General features: G+C 34.0%; 1 long non-coding RNA gene across 2 annotated transcripts in view; it reads left to right on the forward strand.

Annotated features, from left to right (window-relative positions):
- LOC105477093 (uncharacterized) overlaps positions 1-15,539 on the forward strand; it is a 199,166-nt gene that overhangs the window by 165,591 nt on the left and 18,036 nt on the right. For both annotated transcript variants that reach the window (XR_011614686.1, XR_984474.2), the window contains exon 13: positions 8,300-8,378. This is a non-coding gene — a long non-coding RNA (uncharacterized lncRNA). The remainder of the gene's footprint in view (positions 1-8,299; positions 8,379-15,539) is intronic.

Raw genomic sequence — 15,539 nt, forward strand, 5'->3', positions numbered from 1 at the left:
TGACATAGCTCTTGTACATATTCAGTTCCCTAAAACGACATATTTATTTACATTTTGATTATATTTAGATTCACAATTTGTGAATGACTCCCTCACAAATACGAACACTATTTATATGCCTTATTCATACTTCCCAGATGAAATCATAGATGTTTAGTAAACTACCATATCTGACTTAGTAATGCCTTAAGAACGAACTTTATCATTGCACATTATTTTACCCAGTGGAATATGTGTGTGTGTGTGTGTAAGAATTATTTCCAATTACTTAATCTTGAATATTTTGTCCTTTCAAAGTTTGGCTGCTATTGTTTATCATAGTAGTTGATCTATATCCATGGTTAACTTTTTAATAGATCTTTAAATTTATCTTTGTATCACTTTCAAATTTTATTATGGATAAATACATTTTTGTAAATTAAATTTATGAGACCATATACATACTACACGTACAACAATTACACTTTCACTCCACTTGTTTTATTGTGCTTACACTGTATACATTTGTTTTCTTTCTTTTATTTAGAGGTAAATTAATGTTCCTAATTTATTAAAATAATGACAATCTATGGTTATTAAATATTTTGTCTCTATTATATGGTTTGCCAATACATAAAATTTGAAGCTTCATTCTTGACTAATAACAAATTCTTGACTAATAACTAGAGGTTATTACCCTCTAGTTACAATAACATTTATCTGAGAAAATACTATTAAATATCTACAGATTGTTTTATGCACAATTTGTAAACAAATATTTCTAATAAATCAGGATCAATATGCACTGGGTATCAGGCTATAATTTAAACCTCACTGACATGTTCATTCATATACCCATAACTCCATGAGCTGAGAAACAAGAATGTCTCATTTTCCTTGTATTTTTGGGCTGCACAGGCTCAGCATCTTAAGCATAAATAGTGGTTGAAAACATATTAACTTGTTATTGGATAAACTTTTCTCTCTCTATTCCACCTCTAAGTTCATGTATTTTGGGAATAAGCTTGGTTTATCTGCTTTTCAATTCATTCATTAATAAAGAATTTTTATAAAATGCAAAGTAATTAGAATTGAGTCTTTTGTTCTAGTTCAACATTTAGTAATCCAGTATGTGAAATATAAATGTTTTAATTGAATTCAGAAATAGTTACAGCACTTTAGTCTCTTGGCGTCTTTCTCCTCAGTGAAAATTATCTGGCTTCATCCCAGTTTCCTCAGTCATTCACACATCCTCAAGAGAAGTCAAAGGACAGCTCACTTGATTGGAGAAGGCCCATCTTTCCCCTTATAGTGGTTATGATACAGCCCCTGGCACAAATATTAAAACCACAGTGCTGCAAACTTTCTGTCTTACATCTACAGGAGACGATTGGGTTCCACATTTTGGGCAATATATAGTTTGCCAGTATACTTAACCCCATCAGTAGGCATCAGTTTGGGCCCCAGAAACATATTCTCCTCTATCTCCCATCAATTACATCCTTATCACCTCTACTTGCCTTGTATTTGCCAGGGTTGATCTCATGATGCTTTATTTACAGATATATAAGGCATTACCCAGTCTCATATCTCTTACATCTCAGTCCCACAGGAGGCCTCAGATGCTTGAATTGGCTATTATTTCCTATAATAATTCCCTACAAGATTTCTAATAAGAGTTTATGTATACTTGATAATTTCCTTTTTTTATTTATTTATTTTTTATTATTATTATACTTTAAGTTCTAGGGTACATGTGCATAACGTGCAGGTTTGTTACATATGTATACTTGTGCCATGTTGCTGTGCTGCACCCATCAACTCGTCAGCACCCATCAACTCGTCATTTACATCAGGTATAACTTCCAATGCAATCCCTCCCCCACCGCCCTTGATAGGCCCCGGTGTGTGATGTTCCCCTTCCCGAGTCCAAGTGATCTCATTGTTCAGTTCCCACCTATGAGTGAGAACATGCGGTGTTTGGTTTTCTGTTCTTGTGATAGTTTGCTAAGAATGATGGTTTCCAGCTGCATCCATGTCCCTACAAAGGACACAAACTCATCCTTTTTGATGGCTGCATAGTATTCCATGGTGTATATGTGCCACATTTTCTTAATCCAGTCTGTCACTGATTGACATTTGGGTTGGTTTGAAGTCTTTGCTATTGTGAATAGTGCTGCAATGAACATACGTGTGCATGTGTCTTTATAGCAGCATGATTTAGAATCCTTTGGGTATATACCCAGTAATGGGATGGCTGGGTTAAATGGTATTTTTAGTTCTAGATCCTTGAGGATTCTCCACACTGTCCTCCACAATGGTTGAACTAGTTTACAGTCCCACCAACAGTGTAAAAGTGTTCCTATTTCTCCACATCCTCTCCAGCACCTGTTGTTTCCTGACTTTTGAATGATCGCCATTCTAACTGATGTGAGATGGTATCTCATTGTGGTTTTGATTTGCATTTCTCTGATGGCCAGTGATGATGAACATTTTTTCATGTGTCTGTTGGCTGTATGAATGTCTTCTTCTGAGAAATGTCTGTTCATATCGTTTGCCCACTTTTTGATGGGGTTGTTTGTTTTTTTCTTGTAAATTTGTTTGAGTTCTTTGTAGGTTCTGGATATTAGCCCTTTGTCAGATGAGTAGATTGCAAACATTCTCTCCCATTCTGTAGGTTGCCTGTTCACTCTGATGGTAGTTTCTTTTGCTGTGCAGAAGCTCTTTAGTTTAATGAGATCCCATTTGTCAATTTTGGCTTTTGCTGCCGTTGCTTTTGGTGTTTTAGACATGAAGTCTTTGCCCATGCCTATGTCCTGAATAGTACTACCTAGGTTTTCCTCTAGGGTTTTTATGGTATTAGGTCTAACATTTAAGTCTCTAATCCATCTTGAATTAATTTTCGTATAAGGAGTAAGGAAAAGATCCAGTTTCAGCTTTCTACTTATGGCTAGCCAATTTTCCCAGCACCATTTATTAAATAGGGAATCCTTTCCCCATTTCTTGTTTCTCTCAAGTTTGTCAAAGATCAGATGGCTGTAGATGTGTGGTATTATTTCTGAGGGATCTGTTCTGTTCCATTGGTCTATATCTCTGTTTTGGTACCAGTACCATGCTGTTTTGGTTACTGTAGCCTTGTAGTATAGTTTGAAGTCAGGTAGCGTGATGCCTCCAGCTTTGTTCTTTTGACTTAGGATTGTCTTGGAGATGCGGGCTCTTTTTTGGTTCCATATGAACTTTAAAGCAGTTTTTTCCAATTCTGTGAAGAAACTCATTGGTAGCTTGATGGGGATGGCATTGAATCTATAAATAACCTTGGGCACTATGGCCATTTTCACGATATTGATTCTTCCTATCCATGAGCATGGTATGTTCTTCCATTTGTTTGTGTCCTCTTTTATTTCACTGAGCAGTGGTTTGTAGTTCTCCTTGAAGAGGTCCTTTACATCCCTTGTAAGTTGGATTCCTAGATATTTTATTCTCTTTGAAGCAATTGTGAATGGAAGTTCATTCATGATTTGGCTCTCTGTTTGTCTGATACTGGTGTATACGAATGCTTGTGATTTTTGCACATTAATTTTGTATCCTGAGACTTTGCTGAAGTTGCTTATCAGCTTAAGGAGATTTTGGGCTGAGACAATGGGGTTTTCTAAATATACAATCATGTCATCTGCAAAGAGGGACAATTTGACTTCTTCTTTTCCTAACTGAATACCCTTGATTTCTTTCTCTTGCCTGATTGCCCTAGCCAGAACTTCCAACACTATGTTGAATAGGAGTGGTGAGAGAGGGCATCCCTGTCTTGTGCCAGTTTTCAAAGGGAATTTTTCCAGTTTTTGCCCATTCAGTATGATATTGGCTGTGGGTTTGTCATAAATAGCTCTTATTATTTTGAGATACATTCCATCAATACCGAATTTATTGAGCGTTTTTAGCATGAAGGGCTGTTGAATTTTGTCAAAAGCCTTTTCTGCATCTATTGAGATAATCATGTGGTTCTTGTCTTTGGTTCTGTTTATATGCTGGATTATGTTTATTGATTTGCCAATGTTGAACCAGCCTTGCATCCCAGGGATGAAGCCCACTTGATCATGGTGGATAAGCTTTTTGATGTGCTGCTGAATCCAGTTTGCCAGTATTTTATTGAGGATTTTTGCATCGATGTTCATCAGGGATATTGGTCTAAAATTCTCTTTTTTTGTTGTGTCTCTGCCAGGCTTTGGTATTAGGATGATGTTGGCCTCATAAAATGAGTTAGGGAGGATTCCCTCTTTTTCTATTGATTGGATTAGTTTCAGAAGGAATGGTACCAGCTCCTCCTTGTACCTCTGGTAGAATTCAGCTGTGAATCCATCTGGTCCTGAACTTTTTTTGGTTGGTAGGCTATTAATTATTGCCCCAATTTCAGAGCCTGTTATTGGTCTATTCAGGGATTCAACTTCTTCCTGGTTTAGTCTTGGAAGAGTGTAAGTGTCCAGGAAATTATCCATTTCTTCTAGATTTTCTAGTTTATTTGCGTAGAGGTGTTTGCAATATGATTCAGAGAAATCTAACAATTCCTCTTAGGAATATGGTTTGAGGCTGACATCACAGAAATTTCCAAGTAATTCCTATCTAGTCTTTCCTTGTCATAAGGTGTTACCATTGCTACTTTTAAGACTAACTTACAGTAGACAATTCCATTTTAATTTATTGAAAGCAGTCATCAAAAGAGCCATTTCAACATTGTAGTAAATACTTATAACTTTTATGTTCAAAATTTATATGGTAGGTTAAACACAGACTTTAGAGATAGACACTTTTCTTCAAGTCAGGCCTTCTTGTAGTGAAATATATTTACTCGAATTTAATTCCTCAGTCTCTTTATCTTTTTTAAAAAAATAATTTATTAACTGAAAAGTAAACATTGTATATATTTGTGGTCTGTAGCATTATTTTCTTTTGTATGTATATATTGTGGAATGGCTAAAGCAAGCTATTTAAGCTATACATTACCTTACCTTATGTACTTATCATTTTTTAGGAGTGTAATAAAACCATTTAGATCTTTCATGAAATGTAAGATACTGAAAACAACGGAAGAAAAGAAGCAAAACATGTATAAGGAAGTTCTGGTAAGGCTAGCAGTGAATTTCTCAGCAGAATCCTTTCAGGTCATGAGAGAGTAGGATAATAAATTCAAAATTCTGAAGGGGGAAAATTATCGAGGCAGCACTATATATGGAAGGCAGAATTATTTTACAGATTTTTGGGTAAGGCACTTTATATTGAGCTCACATTATCTTTGACACTCAAAATAATGTAGATAATTTTTCATCTTTTATATAGATACATAAATTAAGTTCAAATCCAGGTGATATCTTAGCCAATTCCTGCTAAATATAATTTTAAAAATGTTAGTGAAACATCAATTTAAACAAAATAAAAATGTTATTGTATATTGGAAAGTTACCCATAAAAATCTAGCATGAATCTAATTTTCTTTCCTATCAACTTTTCATTCTTATTAACTGGCCTGTCATTTCAAACAGACATTTTTCCTCTAGTATACTGGAACAAACATCAGGCTTGTACGCAAAGTACTAACATTAGGATTCTTATTCTCTCCCTTAATAACCTTGCAAATTTGTTTTTCAAATATTTTTGTAGCCTTGTTCTCTTCTACAAAATGTGAATATCAGACCCTAAGTTGTTTCTTACAAACAGCCTATGAAGTGTGCTAAAATTTGAATTGCCTTTATCAATAGTAAGGTTGAGGTAACTGTTCTTTTAAAAGAATATATAGTTCTATGGCTCCTTCAGTTTTCTTTTAAAAATCTCTCTACATACCACTTGAAACCCATTACTTTTAATGGCAAAAACAGCAATTCTAAACAATCATGATCTTTTGAAGATATGAGTGCAATGTATGAGCCGTGTGTTCCCAGAATAAAATTTAATAAGAATTCATGCTACAAGACAGGCTTTTCAAGTGATGTGTTCTGTGCTGGGAGTGCACTGCAGAGAAGGCAACCTGCTAGAGTATCTTCAGGAATTGGAAGGGCCTAGGTTCACTAATCATCCTCTCTACTTTCTATTTGTGACACTGGACATCCTGAAACCTCATTTGATTTAAAGATAGACTATCTATGGTGTAGTTATTTTGAAATAAAGTGACATAACATGTAAGTTTTTCTTAAGGAAGGTCAATTTTTTATTTGATCAGAGAGTAGATTATCACAATTGTATTTTAGTAATTACCCAAAACATGTATACACATCATGGAATAAGTCTTATATACCAACTCATAAATATATAGCATAGTTCTTCTGCTTAAGAATAGACAATAATTTATTAAAATATTTGTAACACTGTAATCCCTTAAAAAAGAGATAATTTGTCTTTAGAAACTGAGGTATGCTCATGCCTTAAAAATGTGTTTAACAGATAGATGCTTATTATATGTATTCTATGACAAATAAGAATTCATTTCATAATATACGACTACCACACAAAACAACCACTTTAAAAATATTTTCTCCAGGCTGGGCACGGTGCCTCATGCCTGTAATCCCAGCACTTTAGGAGGCCGAGGAGGGAGTATCACTTGAGGTCAGGAGTTCGAGACCAACCTGGCCTAAATGACAAAACTAAATCTCTGCTAAAAATATAAAAAAATGGCCAGGTGTCGTGGCGCTTGTCTATGATCCCAACTACTCAGGAGGTTGAGGCAGGATAATCACTTGAACCTGGGAGGCAGAGGTTGCTGTGAGCCAATATGGTGTCACTGCACTCCAGCCTGGGCAACAGAGCCAGACACCATCCCCACTCTCCCTACCGTCCTCAAAAAAATTTCTGATTATGTTGTTGTTTACTGTTAATGAGAAAAACCCATGCATTTTATACTGCTTTAGCATCCAAACAACTCGGTAAGATATTTTTTTCATTTAATTTATACTATGCATTTATTTATATATTACAATACTGCAAAGATTAAAATTCACTTTTGTTGTTGTTGAGACCAAGTCTCGCTCTGTCACCCAGGCTGGAGAGCAGTGGCGAGATCTCAGCTCACTGCAACCTCCGCCCCCAGGTTCAAGTGATTCTGGTGCCTCAGCCTCCTAAGTAGCTGGGACTACTGGCACCCACCACCACGCTTGGATAATTTTTGTATTTTTATTAGAGACAGGTTTCACCATATTGCCCAGGGTCGTCTCCAACTCCTGAGCTCCAGTGATCCACCTGCCTCGGCCTTCCAAAGTGCTGAGATTACAGATATGAGCCACTGCGCCCCGCCCTAAATTCACATTTTTTTTTTTAATATTTCTATTTCGTTTTTATATGTATCCAGAATGACAGGACAATATTTAGAAGAGATTGGAAACAACCACCACCACCACCACCAAATTTTCTATCCACACATTTATATACTCAGCTATACCCTTAAATGCCTTGGGTTATTATTATTATTATTTTTGTTGTTATTGTTTGAGACGGAGTCTTGCTCTGTCACTCAGGCTGGAGTGCAGTGGCGTGATCTCGGCTCACTGCAAGCTCCGCCTCCCGGGTTCACACCATTCTCCTGCCGCAGCCTCCTCAGTAGCTGGGACTACCGGCGCCCGCCACCACGTCCGGCTAATTTTTTGTATCTTCTTTTTTTTAGTAGCGACGGGGTTTCACCCTGTTAGCCAGGATGGTTTTGATCTCCTGACCTCGTGATCCGCCTGCCTTTGCCTCCCAAAGTGCTGGGATTACAGGCGTGAGCCACCGCGCCCACGCCTTGGGTTATTGAAAGATTTTATTAACGTTAATTAAGTGTCTCATAGATGATGGTACATTATATTAAAATAAGCCTTCCTTTGTAAAATATTGATTTGAAGTTAGGAATATGAGCTACTCTGAGAGTCATTTAAGAGTTTATCTAATTATTATTTATTCCCACTTTAATTTTATGTATTTCTAAATTGCTAAGAATTACATTAACAAACACGTTTGTCTATTAGTCACCTCTTTCCGCTGCAGTTCTGAAAATACGCTACAGACATTTTATTAGGGGACAGCTCCAGTAACAGAAGGTTGAACAGATGGCTTGTTTCCAATTTTATTTTTCCAGTAATAAAAGGGCTTTCATTGTTGTTAATATCTAAAGTTCATTCAAGAAGATACCTACTGTGACAGATTTTTTTTTGAAAAAAGGAAAAGCATACTAGCTAATTAGCTAAGAAAGAAGCTTTGCATTTTGTGACAGAAGCTTTTTCCATTGGCTTTAATCAAAAGAAAAATTAAACTGATAGAAATTTGCCTTTTAGGTTTACAAATCTTTTGTTTTTCCCCGTTTTAGCAATAAAAAATAAACCAAAAATAGAAAAATCATGACAGCAAAGAAGAGGGAAGATGAAAAATGATGAAGTGCATCAGACGTAAGAAATATTTTTTAAGTTTTATTTTCAAAATGTAATGATTTATGAAAAAGATAATCTATCCTCAAATATAATTTGTATTTGTTACTACGAAGGTTTTATATTTTAACTTCATCTTTTTTCTTTCTGAATCTGTTTATTTTTAAATTTGTTTTAAATCAAAATTTAATATGCACACATTTTATTCTCAAAAAATATATGGGGCCAGGCAGAGTGGCTCATGCCTATAATCCCAGAACTTTGCGAGGCTGAGGCAGGCGGATCACTTGAGTCCAGGAGTCCAAGAGCAGCTTGGGCAACATGGTGAGACCCTGTCTCTACAAAATGTTAGGAAATTAGCCATGCATGGCAGTGCACGCCTGTAGACCAGATGCTTGGGAGGCTGAGATGGGAAGATCCCTTAAGCTCAAAAGTTAGAGGCTACAGTGAGCCTTGATTGGGCCAGTGCAGTCCAGTCTGGGTGACAAAGTGACACCCTGTATCAAAAATAAATTTTATATATACATATATATATATATATATATATATGAATTTCAGTTCCATTCTTTTGAAAATTGGTCAGTCTTGCTATAAGAAATAAAATATAATAATATGATATTTAGGACAAGAACATACATAGAAAAAGACTATATAAAGAAGACTGAGTAGAAGCAAATAGGGTGAGAGTAAATGATATTCTGGGTCAGTTTTAACTCAGTGGCTGGGGTATTGACAACATTATATATATATAAAAAAAAAATTGGATAGCTAAGATCCAATTGCAATGAACAAGAATAAAGAAAACTGTGCTGGATTCTGTAGTTATGCATTGACCAGGTGCAGAGGCAGTGAGATATAGTGTTTGATGTGCATGGTCTCTTAATTTGGGTTGAAGTCCAAACCCTGATTCTTCCCCTTAACAATTTTATATTGGCTTCAGTCAGCTGTTAACTCAATTGTGTGTGCCTGTGGGATTGTAGTAGAATTAAAGATGCAACGAACATCTACAATATTTGCACTGCTATTCCTGATACACAATGGGAGCTGAGTACGTATTAGCAACTATCATAAAGCTAAATTTTCCTCAACACAATTATCTAATTTCTAAATTGAATATTTTATAAGTAAAATACAAGATAATTTAAGGAGAACATTCTTTCTTTGTGTATGTATTATGATATTTAAAAGAGGCAACACTTCTAATGTAGATGGTCTATTTTATAAGTACCATAATTAATAGATGTCTAATTTTGCCATCACATAGACAAATACTATGAATGAGTGCACGTTGTTACATTCATAGTATGAGCTGAGATTTTGAACCATCAGTTAAAAGCCATATTGAATTCCCAAGAAAGAGTAGTCAGTATTATTTTTCAGTATTATTTTTACTACTGTGCCAGAAGGTACCAGATACCTCTCAGCTTTACAATTGCTCTATGACAGATTTCACCCTGATATTAGAGCTGGAAGACTGCACACTACATTTCCCAAATTCCATGTTCTATATTCTTCCAATGAGAAGTAATGGTGGTAGAATAAAGGGTAAGATAGTAAGTGAAACCACTTCTTTTTTTTTTTTTCTGATTTCTGGAAATGATGGCATAAGTAGCAATGGCAATAGCAATGGGCCAGCACGTGTGGCCAGCCTTCATCATAGGCCCAGCAGTTTCTACTCTGAATACACTTTCATTTTTGCTCTTCCATTCCTTTAATTAAGATTCCGCCAAAGATATGACCGATTTATTGCATTAAATTTTCTTCCTTCAAAATGGATTCTCTTTTTCTATTAAAACTTTACTTAATAGTCATCACATTTACTGATTATAACCATTAGTAATAATAGATCTCTAGTTCCAGAGCTTTGGATAGAACCTGATATTTGAATAAAGACTTAATAACTGTTAATTGTGTGTATGAATTGCTGCAATTCATTATATGCTAGTTTATGTAATATAATTATTGTAAGTTGATACTACAAGTAATCATGTATAGTAATAATAAGTGCATGTTTGACAATATACTTAATATCAGTCAGCATTATATTAATATTATTTCAAAGTCCTTTGTCATTTATAATTCTCCATTTTCAATGATACATTGACTCATTTGGTCTTTTGAGTATTCAAGTGAGTCTAGATACATAGGAACTGAGATTTAAAACAGGAAACTGGCCAGGTGCGGTGGTTCATCCCTGTAATTCCAATTTGGGGGACCAAGGCAGGCAAATCACTTGAAGTCAGGAGTTCAAGACCAGCCTGGCCAACATGGTGAAACCCCATCTCCACTAAAAATAGAAAAATTAGTCAGATGTGGTGGCACACACCTGTAGTCCCAGCTACTCGGGTGGCTGAGGTAAGAGAATCACTTGAACCTGGGAGGCGGAAGTTGTAGTGAGCTGTGATCACCCCACTGCATTCCAGCCTGGGTGGCACAGTAAGACTGTCTCAAACTAAACAAATAAATAGGGAACTATGTATATGATTTTAGTAAATGTTAATTATAAATAGTAGTTTCCTTCATCATCAATATTATTAATACATTAATTAAAACATATTAATTCAAATATTTCAAGAAATGTGTTAGGTATTTTACTTAATTCAAAATAAGTGCCACATTTTAAATCATTGATATTTTCATTATCATAAGTATAAACAAAAGATACCCTCATTAACTATATATTCATAAGTTCATCATTTATTTAAACTAATATTGAAAGAAATATATTTATATATACATATATGTATATACATCTCAAATATATATATTTATAGAAATGTATACACCTATATAAATGTCTAAAAATAGTATATTTCATATTCTATTTCTACAATTTTTTAAAAAATCTATAGATACTGATTATTGAAAAAATTTAGAAAATAGATATTGAATAAACATATATTAATGAGGCAGAGTTAAGTAAATGTTAACATTAAAGGTCATGGGGTCATAACCAAAGAATCCAAATTCATTAAAAACATGCAAATTTATTATGGTCCATCAATGAGCTAGGTTGCAAAATGAAGTACATATAGACTATTTCCTAAAGTCATTGCTTTTCCATCAGAACTTAAGAGACCCTACAAGAAAAGAATAAGTAACTTAACACAGGATACCTCAAATTTATAAAAATGTACAATAATTTCAAATCTTTAAGAGGAAAAATAAAAGATGAAGAAATTTTCAAATTTGCTTGAATAAAAGACAACTGTTTTCACAGAACATCTCCAGAGGCTAGTCTTCTGTGAAAAACATTTAGAGAATTATTACAAACAAATGACATGATTTAATTAATGTTTTATAGATCCCTTGGTTGCTTTATAAAACTTTAGAGTAGTCCATATGCAAACAATGAAGCTTTTTCAGAATCTCAGGTGAGAGAAAGTGGAAGTTTAATTTGCTAGTTTTGCAGACTTCTATTTACTTTGAGTAGTAAATCTCATTTATTTTGAAGTTGTGACTTATATTTTACAATTCTTTGATAAATCCACGTTTTAGAAAAATGATATAATTGAAAATATTAAAATTTTCCGTTTGTAATTTCTGGGATCTTTTCTCCTTGAAAAACCATTCCCTAAATTGCATTCGTGAAAATAGACTCCTACATTTTATTTGGATCTATAAAATTTTTCTCTGCCTATATGGATCAACACAAAACTGATTTTTGTATGGTACAGAATAGTAATTAAATTTAACTGACTCTGGATATTTTATTAAATAATTCACTCTTTCATCATTTTTGAGCAAAGTTATATAATTTTTAGAAATTCTACTTATTAGTATTATTTTTTATTTAAAATTTATTTTTTGTAAAATGTATAAATATGATATGTGTACATCAACGAGTTCTGACATATCCACCACTCTAATTAAATCATTGAATATTCCTATCTCCCCTGAATGTTCCTATCCACCCAGAATGTTCTCATCTTCCTGGAATGTTCCCAGGTTTCCACTTTCAGTCAGGGACTCACTCTTACTACAGAAAACAAATAATTTAATTTCTTCTAGCCTTTATATTTATCTCATGAGAAATCGGAAATCACTCGTATTATTGTTCACAGTAATATACTATGCCATTTATTTCTGAATATTCAATAATTATTTTATCATTTTTTTCAGTTGTTTGAGTAGTTATAACCAGTTATTGAATTATTTTTTGTGGAGTTTCTTTTAATTGTAGCTTGATTTTTTTGATAAAATTTGTGAGATTTTAATCTTTCTTTCTTTATGTTATATTTTCTGTACAAATGAACCCCTTTCCCTAATTTTCTTCTGGGTCTATCATACACATTTCTTAGACTATATAATAGTGCCTCCAAGTTACTGAAACTCCATTTATTTTTTCAACCCTTCCCTCTGCCCCTCTCTTTTGCAGTGTTAGATCTACTATTGGGCCCATTTGGTAAATTTTAATTTACATATTATAATATTCAGTCCTCAAATGTACAGATGATTTCTTTTTATAGTTTCCTTAAATTTTCTGAAATTTAACATTTATTCATTAATTATGTCTGTTTTTTACTTTATATTTTTAACACACTTAGAATTTTAGTTTAAATCTTTGTTTGATGATCCCAACATCAGCGTCTTCAACAGATCTCTATTTACTCTTTAGCTTTTGGTTATGTGTTAATTTTCCTACCTTTTCATGTAATTTTTATTGTATGCTGCATGCTGCAGATTCTATGTATGTGGATTTGATTACATTCCCTTAAAGAAGTGTTGAATTTTGTTGTTTCAGATAATCAGTTCATTGGCAGATACTTTATCACATTGAGATGAATTTAGGATTGTTATTAACAATTTGGAGTCGTTATTACTTTCAGGCTAGTGTAATCTTATGTAGACTTTTGTAGTCTGTACTGAATGCATGGAATATTCTGCAAGGCCTCTCCAGTTCTGCCTGTTGAAACTACAGTATCTCCCAGTGCTCATGCAAATACACAATATCTGAATAGTGCTCCCGAGAAAAGACCTACCGTCATTGACCTATGACACTGAGGGAAGATGCTGTGTACAATCCAACTCAGTGGTTCTCAACCAGGGGTGATGTCCCCCAGTGCATATTTGACAATTTCAATATGTTGCGATATTACTGGATGTCACACAATAAGGGGGCAACTGGTGTTAGTGTTACTGATGTCTAATGGGGAGGAAGCAGGAGTGGTGCTAAATATATGCTACAACTTCCCAGAACAAAGAAATATCCAGTATGTGCATAGCACTTACGTAGGTCAATTTTATAAGATTTGAGTATTTGCACATACAATTTTTGAGCCACAAAATAGGAAAATGGAAGTGGTGCATTTAAAGTCATATTGTATTTGTAATGACAGGAAGTCTTAAAATCTAGTATCAAAAAGTTATTGTTAAATATCAAGAATATGTTACAGTAAGCTCCAGAAACAGATATTTTTTTAACCAACAAGTATGCTAATAATAATGATTTTCTGCTGGCATGATGAGTTTGCGTAGGTGTAATTAATTTTCTAAAGTGTAAAAATTTGAAGATAAAAGTAATCTATATCTACCTAAAACAACATCAGAAAATTCTACATTCCACACGTCAGTATTTGACAAAAATGAGCCATTTATTTCTTTTTGTTGTGCAATATCTAATGACTGTAGCTAGTTACATCACATCCACTTCTCAGCACAATATTTATTCAGTAAAAAGGCTGGTAAGTGAAAGTACAATTTTTCATTTGGTGATAATCAATCTATATTCACTTAATATATAACACTCTAACCCAGATAAATCCCAGATAGAACTTTTAGTAAAACAACTCAGAAATGTACATTTCCTTAACCAAAAAAAAGAACCCATTAATAACACATAATAAGCAATCATGTGCAGACTAATTATCACAGTTTGTTTCAAAGGCTATATATGAATTTAATGGTTTTGCTGCCAGATGTACTCAACACAGCCGTAACACAGTCATAACGTGCTTTGCCTCACTGAGTGCTCAAGATGTTTTCATTGTTGACATGCAATAGAGTACTTTTAAAAAGGCATAATAAAAAAGAAAAAAAAACGTAGTTGTTTAGCAAATTGGAGATATTTTACAAGCAGAGACATTGTAGCCTTGTATCCCCTATGCTTATTTCAAAAACTTACACATTCTAGTTAAATGTTTGTTAAAAAAATAACTAGGTACAAATTTCAACTTAGGTAAATATTTAATATGTATTATTTTGATCACATTTTATTGAACATTTACATTGCAATTATGTCCATTAAGTAGTTAATGCTTGTATCTTCCATTTATCAAGGATTTTATAAAGCATTTTCTTGTACCTTAACCTAATTTGACCTCATAACATAAATAATAAGTCTGTTTCAATTTAATTATAAATACAAAATTTTGAATGAATTGGACTTATTTGCCAAGCCATATTATAGAGCAAAATGAAGGCAATTTTTTTAAAAAAGAAGGGAGAAGGAAAGTAGGACAAAAAAAGGAAGGAAGGAAGGAAGGAAGGAAGGAAGGAAGGAAGGAAGGAAGGAAGGAGGGAAGGAGGGAAGGAGGGAGGGAGGAAGGAAGGAGAAGAGAGGAAGAGAGGGAGGGAGGAAGGAAAAAAGGAAAGGGGATGGAGGCAGAGAGGGAAGAAAGGAAGGTCGGAAGCAGAAAATAAAGAAGAAAAGAAAGGAAAAGAAAGATAAAATTGTTTTTAAATCAGGATTGAGGGTGACTGTTGCTCCTAATCTGCCGAAGCCAAGTTTCATCAGGAATTCAATATGTTCATTAACCACAGGAAAGAGTAAATGGTACATTGCAGAGTCATACTGCATATATTTACCAAAAATACATTTATTTATCAAGATATCTACTTTTATATTCATTGCTTTGAGTAGACAAAGACACTGCTGCCACAGGTTGGTATCAATGTTGTGTACCTAAAATAAATGTTCTCTCTCTGAAGACTATCTGGTGTAAAAAGTGTGTGTAGTGTGTGTGTGTGTGTGTGTGTGATATAATACGTAAATATATTTTCCCATAGAACTTTGTCATCAAAACTTCAAAAATAGAGAAAAAATAGTACTATAAAAATTACTGCAAAAATATGTAAAAAGTTAAGGTAAATTTAAAACAATAAAAGAAGGTAAAAAAAAAAAAACAGTTGGTGGGTTGTTCGCAAAGCTCCTTTGCATTCTCCTTTGCAATGTGATTTGCC

This window comes from Macaca nemestrina, chromosome 16, assembly GCF_043159975.1.
Source record: "Macaca nemestrina isolate mMacNem1 chromosome 16, mMacNem.hap1, whole genome shotgun sequence".
NCBI classification, from domain to species: domain Eukaryota; kingdom Metazoa; phylum Chordata; class Mammalia; order Primates; family Cercopithecidae; genus Macaca; species Macaca nemestrina.